General features: G+C 31.3%; 1 protein-coding gene across 1 annotated transcript in view; it reads right to left on the bottom strand.

Moving 5' to 3' along the window:
* Positions 1-19,804, bottom strand: part of LOC125064209 (QRFP-like peptide receptor) — a 128,295-nt gene that overhangs the window by 32,532 nt on the left and 75,959 nt on the right. The window lies entirely within an intron of this gene.

The raw sequence follows: 19,804 nt of genomic DNA, 5'->3' as shown, positions 1-19,804 counted from the left end.
TTGATGAATTTTGGTTTAGAATGATGTATTAATTAGACGCCTCAATTTTGATCTAATTAACGATATATTGACGCCATCTGTACGCACAGATTATTTAACAATTTATCTTATATCAATTACGAATCGATTAGTGGTAAGCGATACCGCATTATTTTACAATTGCGTTACAAATATTCTAAGTATCAGTAACTTATTACTATATAATTATAGTAATAAGTATTAGACGTAATCGTCTGCACAGATATGTTGTCCGTGCCTTTGGTGTATCTTTAATTTTTGTCGCGTTATTGAATTGTTACTTTACATATACAGCCTGTAAATTTTCCACTGCTGGGCTAAGGCCTCCTCTCTCTTTGAGAACAAGATTAGGAGCGTATTCCAACACGCTGCTCCAATGCAGGTTGGTGAATTTACACGCAGCAGGAATCGTTATTGGACACATGCAAGTTTCCTAACTATAACTTCCTACACCACCGAGCACGTGATGAGATATAGATGAACGGTATGTATGCATAAAATGAGAAACAAAGCCTCAGTAAATTGAAAATCAACGCTTCTTTTCATATTTGTTCTTCAGTAGAACACGTGAAACAGAGATGGGTATCTAGTTCAACTCTACGTGTAAGGAGGACGGCGAGACGCCAACGATTACCTTACGAATTGATTGCCATTAGAGTTGCATATCGATAATCCACTATCGATAGTTAAGGTGTTAGCGATAGTATCGATAGCACCCCATGAGCAATACTATCGATAGTATTGCAAAAGTCATTACTTTTAACCTAAACTATCGATATACCAAAACTATCGATACTACTAATAGTATTGCAAAAGTCATTACTTTTAACCTAAACTATCGATATACCAAAACTATCGATACTACCAATAGTATTGCTTACAGAGAGCTATCGGTACTATCGATGATATCGATATCCTGAATAGTTTTCGAGGCCAACTATCGATAGTCAAACTATCGATAGTTCTGCAACGCTGATTGCCATTAAGGGACAATTAACAAGGAGAATTAGCTACAGTAAACTTAAACGAGCAGCTATGAATATGAAATAATCCGAAAAGAAAAATAATTGCGTAATTTGTTTTACTTAACACTGAAAGCACAAAATTTAATGTTAGGTAAATTATATTTTATAAGGTAACTTTATTCGAAATAAAATAGTTTATGTCTTATTCAACTTTGTAGAACGTTATGTGTATTTATGATCCCGAGACGTAAATAATGTCCTCACGTTTAAATTTTTAGAAGTTTTTTTTCTTCAATACCTGCTAATTTTTTAATTATCTTAATAAAGTTTTTAATTAATGTGATATCCTAATTATGTAAATTGGCTTAGAACTTTTTTCTTAATAAAATTAAAATTATTTTATAAATCATTGTATAAAATAAAGTTCATATCGTAATTTTTAATTTTAACAAATTTTAGACTGTCTTTCGGGCTCACCTTTAATGTATGTAAGTTTTTCAGCATTCGCCTGTAATCGACTCGATCAATTTTAAAATGGACGAAGTGGTCGTATTCCTTTGTCATTTGTGTATTAAAAAAAAAAAAAAACAAAGGATATCGATACACAACTTATTTCAAAACGCTCAATTTGTCTCACTCACTTATTTAATGGTCAAATTTGAACTGTTATAATCCAAGCCAACATCCGGCGACGGAACACTCTTATACGTAATTATAATTTATTTATATATAACTTACTAAATTATATTATATGTATTTATGGACCTTAAGATATTCGACATAAATTAGTTGTCTGGCGAGACCGCTCAACGACTAATTGGATTTTTTTTAAAGATAAGAAGTAATTGTAAGTAAGTAATTTAATATATCGAAATGCCTGTGCTGTTATTTAATTTGTAATGTAATTTATAATTTGGAAAAATATTTTTTTCATATCAATTATTAATTTGAGTAAAACTTTTTGTAACATCTTTATTTAACTTAACTCCGATTATGTCCTTGTTATATTATTTTATATCTTTGTTTCAAATCTTGTGCAAGATTTTTCAACTGCTTCTGCTGAACTGCTGCCCTATTGAATCATCTTTATTTATAAATAGATATCATGCGTAGATTCGTACACTTTTGGCTCAGATGTTAGTTATAAAGAAGCCTTGTTGATACCTAAAATCTGAGCCAATAAACTATGTCTTCCCTTGCAGTTTAAGCTTATTTCTTAACAATATTTTATCAAATTCTGTTCAGTAGCTTGGCTGCAAAAGTGTAACAGACATATTTACTTTCATGATTAATATATAAGTATAGATAACACAAATCTCAAAACATCTATATTCTTATTATTATTTAATAAAGAAAATCTATCGTTATTTTAAAAAGAAAATCATTCAATTGATTCAGTCGATTGGTGAGGAGTCATTATTTTAAAAGGACGCAGTGACACTAATATCTCTACGCCGAATCATTTAACAGTTCATTGACCGCGACAATCATTCGAATACTTAGCAGCCGTAATACTGGAGCTATTAAATATTTTTTTTTTAATACACAATTATTTCTTTTAAGACACACTCACAGATAATATATTTGTGTAGTAATATTTATTTACTACATAAATATGTAGTCTACACTACTGCAATGAATATATAAACACACTATATAATAAACTTATACACAAGCCACAGTCACACAGCCAAAGTATTCTCAGTTCTCATAATGTAATCTTTTAATTCCTAAATTCTTTACGTTCATATCGAACAAATCCAGTAGCATTATTAAAGAAGAAACAGGTTACAAGAGTTACATCTAGAATTCTATACGATGAATCAATTTATGATTACAAATAATGACAAAATCACATTTAAGCCACAAAAATAGCATCATTTTAAACTTTTTCCCAATTAGATAAATTGACTTCGAAAAGTCAATGTGATCTGAAATTAGAGCTTCAGCCTCTAATTTTTATTGAATGTTAATGAGAATTATCGGGAATCGGTAGGCAAAACTATATTTGTATCGAATTAGAGTTAATAAGAATTGTTGGAAATTATTTTATATTCTCAACTAAAAACGTAAATTATTTTAACAAAAATATAATAAATTAAATACTTTAGATTAACTTAAAACAAATACCAGTAACTTAACCAATTATTATTAATTCTAGGAAATACGCTTTTACAAAAATTGCTGTTTGCACATTCGTTGATTGCATTGCAAACATACTCGTAATGCAGGTAGATCGACAAGTTCCGAGGTCGTTAGAAGTTTATGTACAGTTAATTAGCTTTCTACTGATGCCATTTATGTTTCTACCTATAGCATATTTGAACATATATCATAGAGCTTAAAAGCTTAACGTTTAAATGCATTATCACAGAAACGACTAGATCGATTTCAATAATTAATTTTGCGTTAGGTAGACTGCTATGTTGGTCTCTTAATAGCTTATCAAGGCACTGATCCCGAGTTTTAATCTCCGTTCAGACTAATAAAAAATATGTACTGTGTATTTCTTTTTTGGGAAAATCTTCCGCAGCTGTCTGAAGTCTAGAAGTTTTGAAGTGTGTACACTCCCATGAAACAGAAAGCACGTATAGCTGTTAGTTTTCCACCTAAACTTATTGCAGTCGAGTCCAGCTTACTATCCTAACCTATTATAAGAGTGGGGGGGGGGCATATAAATTGCACCTGTAAGCAAATACGGCAATATGTATGGATTACGTATGTATGCACGAATATATTCCGATGCGATAACACGGGATTGTAACAATTTATAATTCTATACTAATTTATATTCATTATAAATATGAATCTATCCGTCGTTCTGTCTGTATGTTGCCACCACTGAGCCAAACTGTAAACGCCAAAACGCGAGCGAAACCACGGACGACAACCTGTTTCATATATAATTGATATGCTTCAGGAAATATAACTCAATAAGTTATTAATTTGATTATAACTTATAGCTTCCCATACCAGGAAGTATTATTTTTGGAGCAAAACTTCGTTGAGCGAGACGAGTGTGTTAAGTGCAAAGTTTATTTGTAAAGTTTGGATGAAGATCAGTGTGACTTGCTTAATTGGCCCTTCAAATAACATCCTATCTACGAATGTTGATTATATGACACCGCCTATTAAAAAGGCTAGACTATTAATTTAATGGCTATGATCCTAATGTCCTACGACATGAACAGCGTATAGTAAAATGACAAGACTGTTAACTGAAACCTGAATAAAATATTTATCCGTGACAAATGTGGCGACATAATAAATAATTAAAAATAATGTATGTAGTTACTAAAACAATTCAACTAAACCTACATGATAATGAAATAAAAAGCCATGATGGTCCAGTGTTTAGATAACGTTGATCTTAATCGTAATTCCGAGTTCATTCCCGGGCAATAGCCACTGAGTTTTCACGTGCTTAGTTTGTGTTTATAGTACATCTTGTCCTCTGTTTTTCTCATTAATATTCGTAGTGTCTAAATAATTTGGTAAAAAATATTTTAACTTAACTATTAGGTATTTTGAAATATTAACACTATTATTCAAAAACATTTAAAAGTGAAATAAAATATGACAAAAATATTGCATTTAAGAGAAATGCTTTCAGATCGCGATGTACTCATACAATATCCCATACATTTGTGTTTTAACCACTGTCTTTCCTATTTCATTTTAATCCCCAGCTTTTTTAAAGCTCCGCTCAAGTGGCTTGAACAAATTCCAAAGTCCCACCTTCATTACATTTTTATCGTACTACGAACAACACAATCGGACCGTACTAACTTTGTTGAGACACTTCAATTTTATGAAATTTATATGAAATCGGATTTCACGAGGATAAAATATATCCACCGTAGCTCTCCAATACATTGAAACTACAATTACAGGACAAAAATAATAATAATTTTGTGACTGTAAAAAAATTGCCTTCACACGACGCCCAGTAAATTGAATAAGACTTCAATGAACGGATTTATAATTAAAGAAACCCAATAAATAAAATTGGAATAATAAAAATAATAACTTAGAATTTCGTTTATCAAAATAAATATATTTTTCTTAATATAATAATATATCGATAAAGTACGACGCATACAAAGGTGGTAGTCGGCGACGTCGGAGAAGAGGCATGACGCCATAGTCTTATCTGTTGTCAGCCCCCCCTCTGACACGTAGCCCCAAGACGCGCCTGTATCTATTTTTAGATATATCAAATTAAAAAAATATATATTTTAGAATTCCAATAAATAATAGTTAATTCGAATAGCTTTATTACACAAACAAGACAGTCTGTCCAGTCCGTTTGATCCAAACGTCAAAGAAATGTTCATGATTTTGACAGTCTATTGATTACCCTAATCGTTAATTAAAAAATAATAATAGGAAATTTATCGAACAACTAGAATTCGTTAAAAAGTTTTGAATAATCTTTCTTCAGCCATTAGACTTAATACTTCGTAGTAATTGATTAAGTTATTTTAAAAGGATTAATATATAATAATATTTTTTGGTTAATAAATGTATATAAATATGTATTTATATACATTTTTATTAACATATGGTAGGGCTCTGTGTGAGGCTTTCTGGATAGGTACCACTCGTTCATCATAAATTATACCGCCAAATAGGAATGCTTAGTATTGTGGTCCGAATTGAAGTCTGAGTGAGTCAGGTACAAGGATCAAGGATAATATTCCTATGGACACTGGTGACCACTTACCATCAGGTGTCCCATTTGCCAGTCTGCCTACGTATTTAAAATAAAAAATGACCATTGTGTAATTTTAAGTATAATTTAAATCTTTGAATTTTAAATCATTACATTATCATAAAAAGATTATAATAAGAAAACATTAAGCATTGTATTTAACCATTTACATCTAAAGGAAACCATCACTACTGAGAAATTTAATTGTAATTCAAAATAATTTCAAGGAATTCTCATGAATTTGTATTCATAGCCCAGTTTGGTTAACCCAATAGTAAGAGTAAGTTGATATTCAAAGAAGTTCATATCTCGAAAACTGGTCAGAAACCTCTGCGTTTTCGTCTGCATTATTTGAGCTTTGATAACATCTCAAAACTTTACGATAACCTAAATTTATCGGATGAAATATCATATCTTAACGACGTAAAGGAATAAAATAAATAAAATATAATAATTACTAATATCAATATCACTAATATAATATTATATTATCATTTAATAAATTTAAAAATCTTATTTAGATCATATAACCTATACCAATATTATAAAGCGAAAGTACCTCTGTTTGTTATCCCTTCAGGCTGAAACCGGTACACAGATTTAGATGAAATATGTTATGGACATAGTTTGAGTTCCAGTGAAGGATACAACGAGGGTTAAAAAGTGGGGTGACGGTATGTGTTCTATGGATAAAGTTCTATAAATTTCACGCGAGTGAAACCGGAGGGTCAGCTAGTTATGAATAAATCTTATTACTCATTAAAAGGATACCTTTTGAATATAGACGCTTGAATTTTCCAACGCAAGACCGTTCAAGCTCGTGGATACTAACCTCATTGTAAATCTGATTTGTTTCAAAAGAGCAACTACGCAAAAGGCTGCTTTTCAAAAAGATCTACTATCTTTTGACTACTTTTCTGCTATGAAATATTGGCGATTCAAGAATGCTGTTTTGGAAAATTTATTTGAATAAAATATATCGGATTTGGATTAACCTGGACATCTGTTTCCTTCGTCTTTTTTTATGCTATAGGTGGTCAACGAGCAGGCGGCTCACCTGATGGAATATCCCTGCCACCGCCCATGGATATCTGCATCACCGGGGGGCTTTCAGGTGCTTTGCCGGAGTTTAAGAAATGAGTACAATCTTTTCTTAAAGGTTACTCGAAAAGTCATATCGGTTCGAAAAAACCGCACGCAACAGCTGGTTTCACAGATTGGTTTTACGAGGCAGTTGCTTAAAAATCGAGCAGTTGTGGATTTTCGGACATCTAAGTGATGCGGGTGAAACTTGGAATTTTGACGAGATGTCCGAATGTGAAAAGTCCTTGTAGTTTAACAATATAAAAATACAAATAAAAATAAAAAACATGGTAAATATCCCGTTTTAAATACTGTTAGTAATAAAAATAACCATGTCAATTTAAAATCTTAAATACAAAAATGATTATACATTTATTACACGAATCCCAATGAAACTTCTGATTTGTGAAACTAAATCAATATAGAGTAAATATATTTTATAAGCGTTTTAATAACCTATTAATAAATCTTTGTATCTTCACAAAGACCGAAGGTATAGTTACGGTCCCCTACTTAATAATGTTTGGTCTGGTTAAAGAAAGGATTGGGGCCGGAACCCAGATAATGAGCAGGGCTCCGTTATTAAAACGAGACGTAAATGGTATTTAAACTCAAATATCTTGTAACTTTCTAAAATTATTTTGTTCTTATTTTGTTGGCTATGAAATCAACTAAATGATTTTTAGTAATTGCTTTTGTAAGAATATCTGTATTCTATTGTTTGTTTTTAATTATATTTGTTTAACAATGTATTAAATATATAATTACGTGCAACTTACTTAAACTTTTGACTTATTATTTCATCTTAGTGATCAGCAACATTACCATTACATCCATTCGGAAAATGATACTATCTGACGGTCGACTCTAGTACCACGTGCGTTATTCAAGTCGGAGAGCTCTTTCACGGGTCCTATTTCGCGACACAGTTTCGTCCTTTTTCACGAATTCATTCTCACAGATTGCAGGAAAGCGAAAGGAAAGGACACATCAAAAATATGATAATCAGTATCGTGGCAAGAAATCTATCGGATCGTGTTGTCATCTTACCGTACACGTCATTATGTTTTGATTTGAAACATCTACTATGATAATAGTCCAGTGAATAAAGTCAAAATAAAGACCGAACTTCGGAAAAATTAGGGGAAAACTGGAGTTTTGGATGAACCTTCCTTTTGTGGTTCTAAAAAAATCCCAAAAGTCCCCTTTGACCCATGTGCCGCTAAGAAAGTTCAGCTTTCCCCTAATTTTTCCTAAGTGCAATGTCTCTATTCACTGGACTAGTAGTATTTTGTATTCTTTTGTATTAATAAATTTTTGATGTGCCTGTATGTTTTTATTTCCAGACACAATAATAATATAAGCTTTAGGATTTATACACTTAGATTAAATGTTATGTTTTTCTATACATAATTTAAATTCAATAATAATCTTGAGCTAACTAATCTCAGCATAGAATTCACTTAAGGGAGTAAGCGTATTTTTGCACTTATCATAAGCTTAACATGTTTCTTTAAAGATTTTTTTTCTCTTATACATTTTTTTCTCATATTATCTTAGTATTTTCTTTATATTAGATATAAAATATAAATATACAGTTTATGTGGTGTACATACTGGCGTCAGCGATAAAAGAAACAATCTCTACAAGGGAAAAAAGTAATATGTTTTATGTGCGTATACAAAATTCTGGTACATATCAACCTACAAACACCCACTAAAGCATCCTGGTAGAATAGGGTCCAAACTTTCTTCTTAACAAGGGATGGAGTTTAAATTGTCTCTTGAAACATTAAAGCTGTACTTTACTTTTCTACTTAAAAACATCAGTTTTAATGAAATTAGTTAATAAATATGCAGTGCATTTCTCTGCTATTCATGTAGCTGATAATTTTAATTATATATGTAAAATACATACTTTAAAGAAAGAGAATCGATTTGATAAATCAACTTTTTGACGGACGGCCAAACGGACCTCGAAGAACCAACAATTTTTTTCACAAGTCTATTCTCACGTTTGTTTTTTGTTAACTAAAAAAAGTGCTATAAAATAGCCATAAGATTGTACAACCAATCAGAATCCTACGAATATTACCGCACCATTTATTTGAATCTAAGCTTTAATGCCAAGCCTAAAGAAAATATTTGTACATGGTATTAAATATCTACCAAAAGGGCCCCAAATTCATGGGTGCCCAAGGGCCCCAACATAGCTTGAGACGGCTCTGCTTGTACTTGTAGTAGTACATGATTAAGTACCAACATACCAAACAGGCTTGCTCAAAGCCCTGACACCAATTAGAACGTTAAAAATTTCAATCAAAATATATTTTATCCAAGTAGGGTCTCACAATAACTTCTGAGTTTATTTAAATTTGAAGTTACCTCTGGCTCCGAATGGTTCACCGAAATAAAAGAAAAGGTTTAAAAAAGATGGCTCACAAAAATAAGCCGAAGGTAGGATAACCTTCAGCTTGTTTTTGCGTTATTTAATACACCGCTGTAAAATAAAAAGAGAGCTAAGGAAAAATTGCTTGTAATAACATAATCAGAGCTTACTTTGCATATTTATTTCTCCTTTTTTTTTGTAGAAGTGGAGGAAATGTTATGTATGAACATTAACATTAAGTTAAATGAAATAGAATATGTTTTATCGTACACCAAAAGAGTAAAGAAAACACAGTTATAAACATAAAATAAAATGGAAGGTACAAAAGACAGTCTTATCGCTAAGAGAGGCGATCTCTTCCAGATAACCTTTGGATAGAGACATGAGAGATGAGATCAATAAAGCAATAAGGAAACAGATACAGGGTACAGATTAAACCATTTTAAAAATATTTACGGAATGTAAGTTATTGTGTCATTCCATCCTTTGGGATCGTCTGGGGAAACATTCGATTAAAACATTAACATCTGTTCGGCCGGGACAATTTTAATTATAATTAAATATTTTAAAATTACAATATATATTTTTTAATAAATCCGTCTCACTCTCGTAAACTTGTCTATGTAAATATGTATATTGGTATGATTCTTATTGATATTATATTTATATCTGGCCAACATACTTCTTAAAATACTTATAACATAAATAAACGCATCATAATATACGAGTTTACATCTTTATATGCATATATTAGAGCCGAGATGACCCAGTGGTTAGAACGCGTGCATCTTAACCGATGATTTCGGATTCAAACCCAGGCAGGCACCACTGAATTTTCATGTGCTTAATTTGTGTTTATAAATCATCTCCTGCTCGGCGGTGAAGGAAAATATCGAGAGGAAACCTGCATGTATCTAATTTCAACGAAATTCTGCAACATGTGTATTCCACGAATCCGCATTGGAGCGGCGTGGTGGAATATGCTCCAAACCTTCTCCCCAAGGGGAAAGGCGGCCTTAGCCCAGCAGTGGGAAATTTACAGGCTGCTAATGTAATGCATATAGTAGGTTACTCGAACGGAAAAATTAAATATATCAAAATAAGTCTTATTACAAGAACAAGCAAGCCAAGAACGTCTATTGAAAATACTCTTGAAACAATAGCCTACACAAATAATTGTCAAGAACAAATTAATTCTAAGGATGAATTAACAGTTCGGCAACAAATTAACGACAATATCGATTTAGTTACAAGTCTTTAATGAACAGAAAACAAACTTTTCATTTTTAATTAGTATACTTGGATCATTACAATTTATCCAACTCTGTCTTAAGTTCTTAGTTTTTGTGCTCAACCGGCTCTTGAAGCGACTAAGACGAACTAATTAGTGTTTTCTTAGTTTATTCATTTACTTCCTCGTTGGTCTAATTATAGTTTGAGCGGTTGAGATCTTAAGTTTCCTGGCGTTTGACCAATACAGATATTGTACATAAATTCGGTTTTTTCACATATCTTGTCTATCAATACTACAGATAGAATCAACACTAAGAGAATAAATCAAAGTATTATTCAAAGCACGACAAAGCAAATCTTTTTAAAGATTTAAGTAACAAAAATGTATCATGTTTACCTTATAAAAGAACGTGTCGTTACTTATGTGTATATACTTGGTGGTAAGGTTTCGTTCAAGCCTGTTTGGGTAGGTACCACTTACTTATCAGATATTCTACTACTACTACAATGTATTGTTAGTATTGTTGTTCCAGTTTTCAGGGTGAGTGAACTAGTGTTACTACAGGCACAAGATAGTTAACACCTTAGCTCCCAAGGTTGATGTCCTATTGGCGATCTAAGGAATGGTCAATATTCCTTACAACGCCAATTTATGAACAGCGGTTATCTTTAACCATCTGGTAGTAGCATTTTCAATAAAAAATATAATACTAAGAAAGGTACGAATACCTCCATATATTAGATATAAAATATTTACTTGCCATGCTGCCGTTGAAACAGCCGTGAAGCGAGTAAACTTCACTTATATATGAAAAGCAATCAACACACTAACAGACAATTTTAAAGCTTTTACTTTCTGGGTCAGTTTGTTTTTGGGTCAGTGTCGAAATTAATCATTTGACTGTGTTTGTGGATTATACGTAAAGTTCTCAACTAAATATTTTGATATGGGTTTTGATATATTATTTTCACGCAGTTCTAATACTTTGATAAAATGCAAATTTTATGAAATTATTTTGCACTATATATATTTATAAGAATGCAAGCGTTGAAGATTGCTTTTATTCCTTTTAATTTTACATAAACATTTATGTAATTACATTTACATTTATACATTAACAGCCTGTAAATTTGACACTGCTGGGCTAAGGTCTCCTCTCTTTTAAGGAGAAGGTTTGAAGCATATTCCACCACGCTGCTCCAATGGTGAAATACACATGTGGCAGAATTTCTTTGAAATTAGACACATGCAGGTTTCCTCACGGTGTTTTCCTTCACCGCCAAGCACGAGATGAATTATAAACACAAATTAAGCACATGAAAATTCGGTGTTGCTTGCATGGGTTTGAACCCGAAATCATCGGTTAAGATGTACGCGTTCTAACCACTGAGCCATCTCGGCTACAATGTAATATATGATTATCATAATATAGTTATTTTCTTACATTCTTATACAATCATTGCCTAATCACAGGAATCATATTCTTCTTATACAAAATAGGAAAATCTGAAGAGTAATTTATGTGTGATGCGCTATTAATCCTTACGAATGAGTAATAATAATTTTTATACCTTATCTGCGACTGCGAAAGCTATTTTATTTATTCATTTTAGATATAATTTAACATCAAAAGACGTGGGACATATACACTCCACTCACTGGAGTGGAGACATGTGAGTGATATGACGTTTTGACATAACGGGTGGATACATCGCTTGGCTCAAATATATTAATAAAATATTTATTATTATATTATTATTTAAAATATATATATCATGGGCAAAAACCGTACTTTACCCGTTTGAAATTGAGACAGGTTTACAGGGACATTCATTTTTAATTTATGTCAAGGAGACATTATTCGATCAAGTCCCTCAACACCGAAACACAGCATAACTCATCAAATGATTTCAATGACCAACTAAATTACCATTATAATCATTTCCTTGAACCTCTATGCTCGGGTTAATTATCGGTAAAAGTTTGTACACCTTAGTTGTCACCTGGCTGTTCAGGGCTGTCACATTACGTATTACACAATAACTATATCAAAAAGAAGAACAAAAATTTGAATAAAAGATACATTTAAATAAAATTCCCAAGGAAAACATATGTACATCAACTTCGTTTTCTATGTTGGTGGTGCATTGTCGATGCATTGAAGATACTTACATACTAATATCTATGAGTGACCACTTACCATCACAACCACTATTAGAGTATGTCTACCTATCTAAAAAAAATAACTATAATAATTAGTACTTTGATGAGAATAATTAATCTAGACGTGACCAAAATGCATAAGACTTGACTTAAATGTAATTGAGTACTGAATAACTTCAATTAAATTAAATTATTCTACTCTGATCTTCAGTGATTAATTGAAGCAGTTTTTACACTTACTATGAGTAACGAAATACTTTAAAATTTCTATACATTTTTTAAATAGTATTTATGAGTTTTACTTATGAATATCTGTCACCCTAACGAATTAAATCTGTCACTTTTAATTATAAATACTCTGGACGATATAAGGGATCAATTTAGGCAAGTACAAAGTTTACAAGATAATATTACCACGGTACTTTCTAATTAGAGCGGGTGCTTAACAAAAATTAATAAATAGTTTTGTTATAGTATCTCGACCTCTAAATAATTACCTAGAATATTTGTTATATTCTAGATAAAGATATCGAAGTATTTTAAAGAGTGATATTATTATGTATAATCCTACGTCCTCGACTTTGTTTGTGTGAAACTTTTCCATGGTGATTACATTTTTTTCACGTTACGAATATCCCCAAAATAATCTTTCGATTGATTATTCATAGAACTGGGGAGTGTTACATTTTTTAAACAATTTTAACCTAAAAAGAGCAAAAAGAACAACACGGAGAGTGTTGCTCTTTTGTCTTATGAATAAACACTGTAAATAGTATTAATATTAACACAAAAAAATGCTTAATTAATAAGATATATTCTTAATTTTAATTTTATATTTGTTTTTTACTGCTACGTATATTTTTTTTACTTTTTATCTTAATTGTATTTAAATTATTATTTAGTGCATGCTGTGGTCTCCTATAATGACAACTTGTAACCATTATATTGTTTAATTTTAATAATAAGTATTTAGTGTGTATCTTTTTTTGGATATTCGTGAATTAAATAAATAAATAAACATGATAAAGATTTTTAGAAATATTTTGTTATTTCGTGTGATATAAAATAAATAAGTTATAGTAAAAAAGCCATTTCCAAACACGATACAAAAAGTAGTTTAAATAATGTTAAGATTATTATTGGACTTATCTATGTATTTGGTAATTTCTTCAATATGAACAATGAATATATTTGCTTAACTTGAGCACGAATTGTGCTTCGGTTATAAAACAAAAAAAAAAACTTAAAAAAAAAATGGTGCTCAATTATACGTAAATAAATTTTATATCATATATATAATTTAATTTCAAAGTCTAGATATTAGAGCGAGGTAGTTTCATTAATAGATAAATATTTCACTCTTAACAAGGTTTGTAGTGTATTATGCGCAAGTCACAGAACTAAAATAATATATTTCAAAATTAAAAATAACACAACATCTTACACACACACACACACAGACACATGCGCCCGCACTTATTTATCAACTTTTTTAAACGTACATACTCGTACTATAGCCTCATTTTAGTTACTTCAAGTTTATTTTGGGTTACAGGTGATATAATACTTAATGTAATTTTTTTTCTCATGATATCCACCTAATGGTAAGTAGTCACCACCGCCCATAGACAACGACGCTGTAAGAAATATTAACCATTCCTTACATCACCAATGCGCCACCAACCTTGGGAACTAAGATGTTACGTCCCTTTTGCCTGTAGTTACACTGGCTCACTCACCCTTCAAACCCGAACACAACAATACTGAGTACTGCTGTTCGGCGGTAGAAAGCCCATGCATGTAAATCTCGCAATATTTTCCTTTACAGATTTGAATCTGTTCTTCGGTTAAAATCCATATGCTCTGTTTATTGGGCTAAGTCTGCATTATAAGGTTTTGTATTTATTTTTTTTGTATCGAAGTCACGTTTATCTTCGTTAACCCTACCTTTGCGTAATCAATTTGTTTACGCGCCCTGATTGCCTGACGACATTTGGTAAATATACACAAACGAATATATATTCATAGATGTAGATTGCTTGTCCAATGTAAATGATTCTCTCAATCGTAGAATTCAAGCTGATAGTCAAATAAAATATCATGGCTCTTTGAATATCTATACTTTACCTATTCAGATTTTAGTTATATTATTTAGTGCGATCGTTTTAAAATAAAATGCAGTATGCATAGACTTTACTTGGTGGTAGGCTTTGTGCTACCCTGTCTGAGTGAGCCAGTGTAACTACAGGTACAAGGGACATATTAGTTCTCAGTCGGTGCTACATTGGCGATGTAAGGAATGGTTAATACTTTTTACAGCTTCGTTATTTATGGGCGGTGGTGACCACTTACCATCAGGTAGCCCATTTGCTCGACCTACATCATAAAAAAAATATATTTAAAAAATAAATCTATCATCTGTTTGTTATTGTCTGTTTTTGGCGATGTCGGAAATTACTTTTTGTTAATCTCTCTTTTAGCTTATCTACGAGGTTCCGTCGCTTAATAATAGGAAAAATAATAAACTATTTAATTTAGATCTCTAACACGTGGAAAATAGGATGCACTGTATCATACAATACGGAAATCTCATACGGGAACTCGCAAGTTCGCAATAAAATAATTGTGCAATAATATATATGTTAAGAGTTACTTTTTTACACATTGTATAACTATAATTTTTTAGAATAATTTAAATAATAATATGCCGATTGACTATTTTTGGAATATGTTGTAATGTAATATTTTAATTTAAATTAATACTGGCCGAATGTCCGATACTGGCCGGTAAGAAATAGAATGTAACTAAATCGAACGCGGCGGCAGTGTTTTGGTTATTATTTTTGAATAATGATAATTATAGGGAGATTTGGAGAATACGGGATGTATTGGATTATTGGATAATATCAAATAAATGTGAACATAGTGTTAATAAATGAATCTGAAAGAATATCGTTGTTTAAACTTGCGACCATCCTAAGATATAATATAGCATAAATGTTTTATGTTAAGAGTTTATTCGAAATACAAAATTGACACGGTTAGCACACCCTGACCATCGAAGTGTTTCAGATCCATGAAAAAGCTGATGACGATTACTTTGCATGCTCAAGCTTTAAAGATACTTGTATCAGTATACCCAAAAGATAAAAATAGGCATTCAAAAATTAATTACTACTCTTGATAACGAATATAACGGTAACGATGTCGCTTTGCAAGACAATATCTTGTCAAGTACCTTTGATTCACTCGATACCGCTTTTTGATCTTCTACTCAGACTCAATCTTCAACTTATTTAAGTCTTCGTGTTCCTTATATTTTCTTCATTAAGAGGCTACTTTAAAATACATTAAAATAAAGTTAATTTTTTACTTTGTAAAAAGAACAAATGAATCTGATGATAAATTTAACAATGTTAATAGAATCTTAGTAACAATAAAAGTGACCAAAACTTACATTTTATTATATTCCTTTTGTATTTAAACAAAATATAAAGACAATGATACGTTTTATTCGTTCGATGCGTACCATGTCATTAATTCATAAACCAAAATCAAAATATACTTTATTCAAGTAGGCTTTTACAAGCACTTTTGAATCGTCATTTAACAAACTATTTAAAATAAAGCTACCACCGGTTCGGAAAGTAGATTCTACCGAGAGGAATAGGCAATAAACTCAGTAGTTACTCTTTTTCAACATCTAAAAATAGAGTAATGTTAGTTAAATACAATTATATGTTGTATGTTATGTCTCCTGCCTGGAAGTAAACAAGCATTAACTCCACGCTTTTTTATCATCTATATAATCTTGTATCGAATAATATGCCTTCTTTAACAATGTAATTTTTACAAATGACTTGAATGTATGAAACGGCAAAGTTAAAAATGTCTGCGGAATTTTGTTATAGAAGCGGATACCTTGCCCCAAGAATGATTTATTGACTTTGCGGAGTAGTGACGCGCAAACAAGTCGAACCCGAATAGTCATCCCAGCTTTAATTATACTATTTTTCTTTTACCTAATAAACCCTTGGAATATATATTATTAAGTACCTTCCCTTAAATTTCTTATAATTCGTTTGGAACTGTTTTTTAAAATAATTGTTCATAATATCCCATTAAATTAATTAGTGATAATTGTGATTTTATTAATTATAAATTGAATGTCATTAATTATTATGGTCTGAGATATCAATTACACTTTTATTGACGTTACTGAAAACGGCATGTCGCTCTCTTATGTCGTTTTGCCCCGTGAGTGCGGATCGCGAATGCTTTAATATATATTTATATGATATACGAGTATGCTGCAAACGAGCTCCTGGAAATGGAAAGTGACTACAACCGCCAATGGACATCTGCAACACCTTAAGCCTGGAGGTGCGTTGTCAGCATTCAAAAAATACGCAGGCTATTTTCTTGAAGGTTCCCAAGTCGTGTCGGTTTGGAAAAACCGCCGGCAAAAGCTGGTCCTCGCTGTTGTGGATTTTCAGACATTTATTTTAATTAATAATCGATATATATGTATATAAATCATTTGTGAATCAATAAATAAATATTGGATAACATCACACACATTACTCTGATCCCAATTTATGTAGCTACAGCACTTGTGTTATTGAAGATCAGAAGTAACGACGGTACCACAAACACCCAGACCCAAGACAACATAGAAAACTAATAAACTCTTAATCGTATTAATCAATTAATATCTCATAAATAATCAATCTTAATCAATCACGTGAAAACTACTGAACGTGTGTGTTGATTTGTGCACCTTATTCAAATGTAATGTCGAAGCAGGCAGGTAACAACTAGATAAGTAATAAATTTATTGTTTAACATTAATTAGATTTTTGTGGCAATGATACATATTTTATTACAAATAGTAACACAAGAATACAGGAAATAAAATTAATCAATTTTTGCTTCTTAAAATCTTTATCATTACAGTCATTGTAAATTGAGACTTAAGCCTTTAATATGAAGTATTATTATCAATAAATATACATTCAACTACATGCTGTAATAATTTGGTATGAAATTCCCGTATAATTTTCCGAAATCGATTTAATTCTCTTAGAAATTCCGTTTGTAATTGTAAAGGGCTACATTTCAATTATCTCATCCGAAAACTCAAATGTCGAAATAGAATATGTGATGACTATTCATCCCGCCATAGGGTTAACAAAACTCCAACTATTCATGAAGGTAATAAAGTTTGATTTCCGTTTTGGAGTTATTTCTATGGTCGATCTTCATATTCGAAGAACATTTCACTGAACATTAATTCTCATAGAACACATTCTCGTACTTGAGTATTCATGTCGGAAATGCTTATTTGCTTATTCCTTATACTTAAATTGTTGTTGGAGAGAAGATTGCGCATCGAATGCAAAAATTCCATTGAACTTCACGTCGGAGGAAAATATTTTAACGAAATATCAATCGTCTTGTGATTTTACTTTTTACACGCAGTCGGGCAATATGATAACATTCCTCTACCTACCTACTAAGCAAATTACTCCATAATTTTCAGACATTTTCATATTGTATCGAATATCTTTGAGCTATAACATTTTACTCATTATTAGTAACAAAAAAACAATAACACCCAAAAAATAATAACGAATGTCACCGAATATAAATAACGGTAACGATCTGTCGCTAAAGGAAATGATTAATCATCCCTCGTGTAAACATTTGTCTCCACAATGTTACATTATAAAAATAACCAATTCCATAGTTTACTAGACCTCTTTACCTATATAAGAAATAATTATTTCCATATAAAACGAAATAAAATTCTAGCAAAGATTTTTTTTTCGTTAAATCCAATTCAATTCAATTTGCCTTCAAATGTTTTGTAAAGTTATTTGTCGGCGAAAATTCTGGGGCTTCCTATTAGCAGTTCAAGCGACAAGATTAAGAACTAACCTTGAAACTCTCTTTTTTCAAAGTTAAATCAAAATACTTATTCAAGAAGCTTCAATCTTGCTTATTGACTGCAGAAATACCAATTGGTTATAAAAGAAAATTATATCTGAGAGGAACAGGCAAAAAATACTTCACAGATTTTTTTCCAAAACTATGGTAAAATGAATAACAATTATAATTTTAAATAGATTAAACAGACCTGGAGGCAGTCGTTATTTCCAATGCGTGTTATTATCTAATAGTTTTATACATGTAATAATTATACAGATTAATTTTCAAATATTGTTTTAGCCTCGATAGTGCAATGATTTAGAGGCCGCCTAGCGATGAATTCCACCCGCATTGGAGCAGCGTGGTGGAATATGCTTCAAACGTTCTCCTCAAATAGAGAGGAGGCCTTAGCCCAGCTGTGGGAAATTCACAGGCAGCTAATGTAGCGATGAAATAGTTTCACGTTCGATCCTGACCTGTTCAGCTGTTCTCTTCCCGACTCCTAGAACAAGTTTCAAGCTTAATTGGAGGAGTCATTCCTTATTGTCGAAAATTGCTACTTCTTCTTTAAATATATATTATATTTATATTTCAAATATTTTTGAAATATTTGCTGTGATCCTTTAATACGGGATTATCTCTCAAAAGAATTTCTAACCCTATGTGATCGAGATGAATCAATGTCGAAGTAAATTAATGAACGCTTTGTAACAGTTACATTACTCATGATCTATATCCAACCCCAAAATATACGAGACACATACAGCCGTAAAAATTGTAAATTAGATCCTGATTCCTTTGGCTGTTATCGTCTTTACTTCAAACAAAAGTTTTATGCATAACTAAAGGGAAAAAATTACATGAATTCTAATTAAAATTATTAAAAAAAAATACTCTAACTATAGATAATATTTAAATAAAGATAAGAAGTGAATAAGTATTCGCAGGCTTGATTCAGTATTTTCCGTCCTGTAACTTAGAGCATAAGATTTATTTTCCTATATCTTTAGTTAACGGTCATTTCACATAAAAGAGCTTATGAGTGCAATAACGAAATGTCAATATTATGTGTCCATAATCGAACTGTATTGTTGTGGTACGAATACTTAAGGCGGTTCCACAATACTTAAAAGGGGAATATTTCATTGCACAAAAGTAAGAAACGAATTACGTATCTCTCATTAAAACCAGCACCAATAGTATGAATAAACCAATTCTAAATCAAAGCTAAACAACCAATCAATGGAGGAAGACAGCAAAGCCGGTCGTTGTTTATTTCAAATTTCAAAGTAATTATTCAACAGTCTT

The sequence above is a fragment of the Vanessa atalanta genome, chromosome 5, assembly GCF_905147765.1.
Source record: "Vanessa atalanta chromosome 5, ilVanAtal1.2, whole genome shotgun sequence".
In the NCBI taxonomy this organism is placed as follows: domain Eukaryota; kingdom Metazoa; phylum Arthropoda; class Insecta; order Lepidoptera; family Nymphalidae; genus Vanessa; species Vanessa atalanta.
Note: the sequence above shows the minus strand (reverse complement) of the source record. Positions and strands in the feature narration are given on the sequence as shown.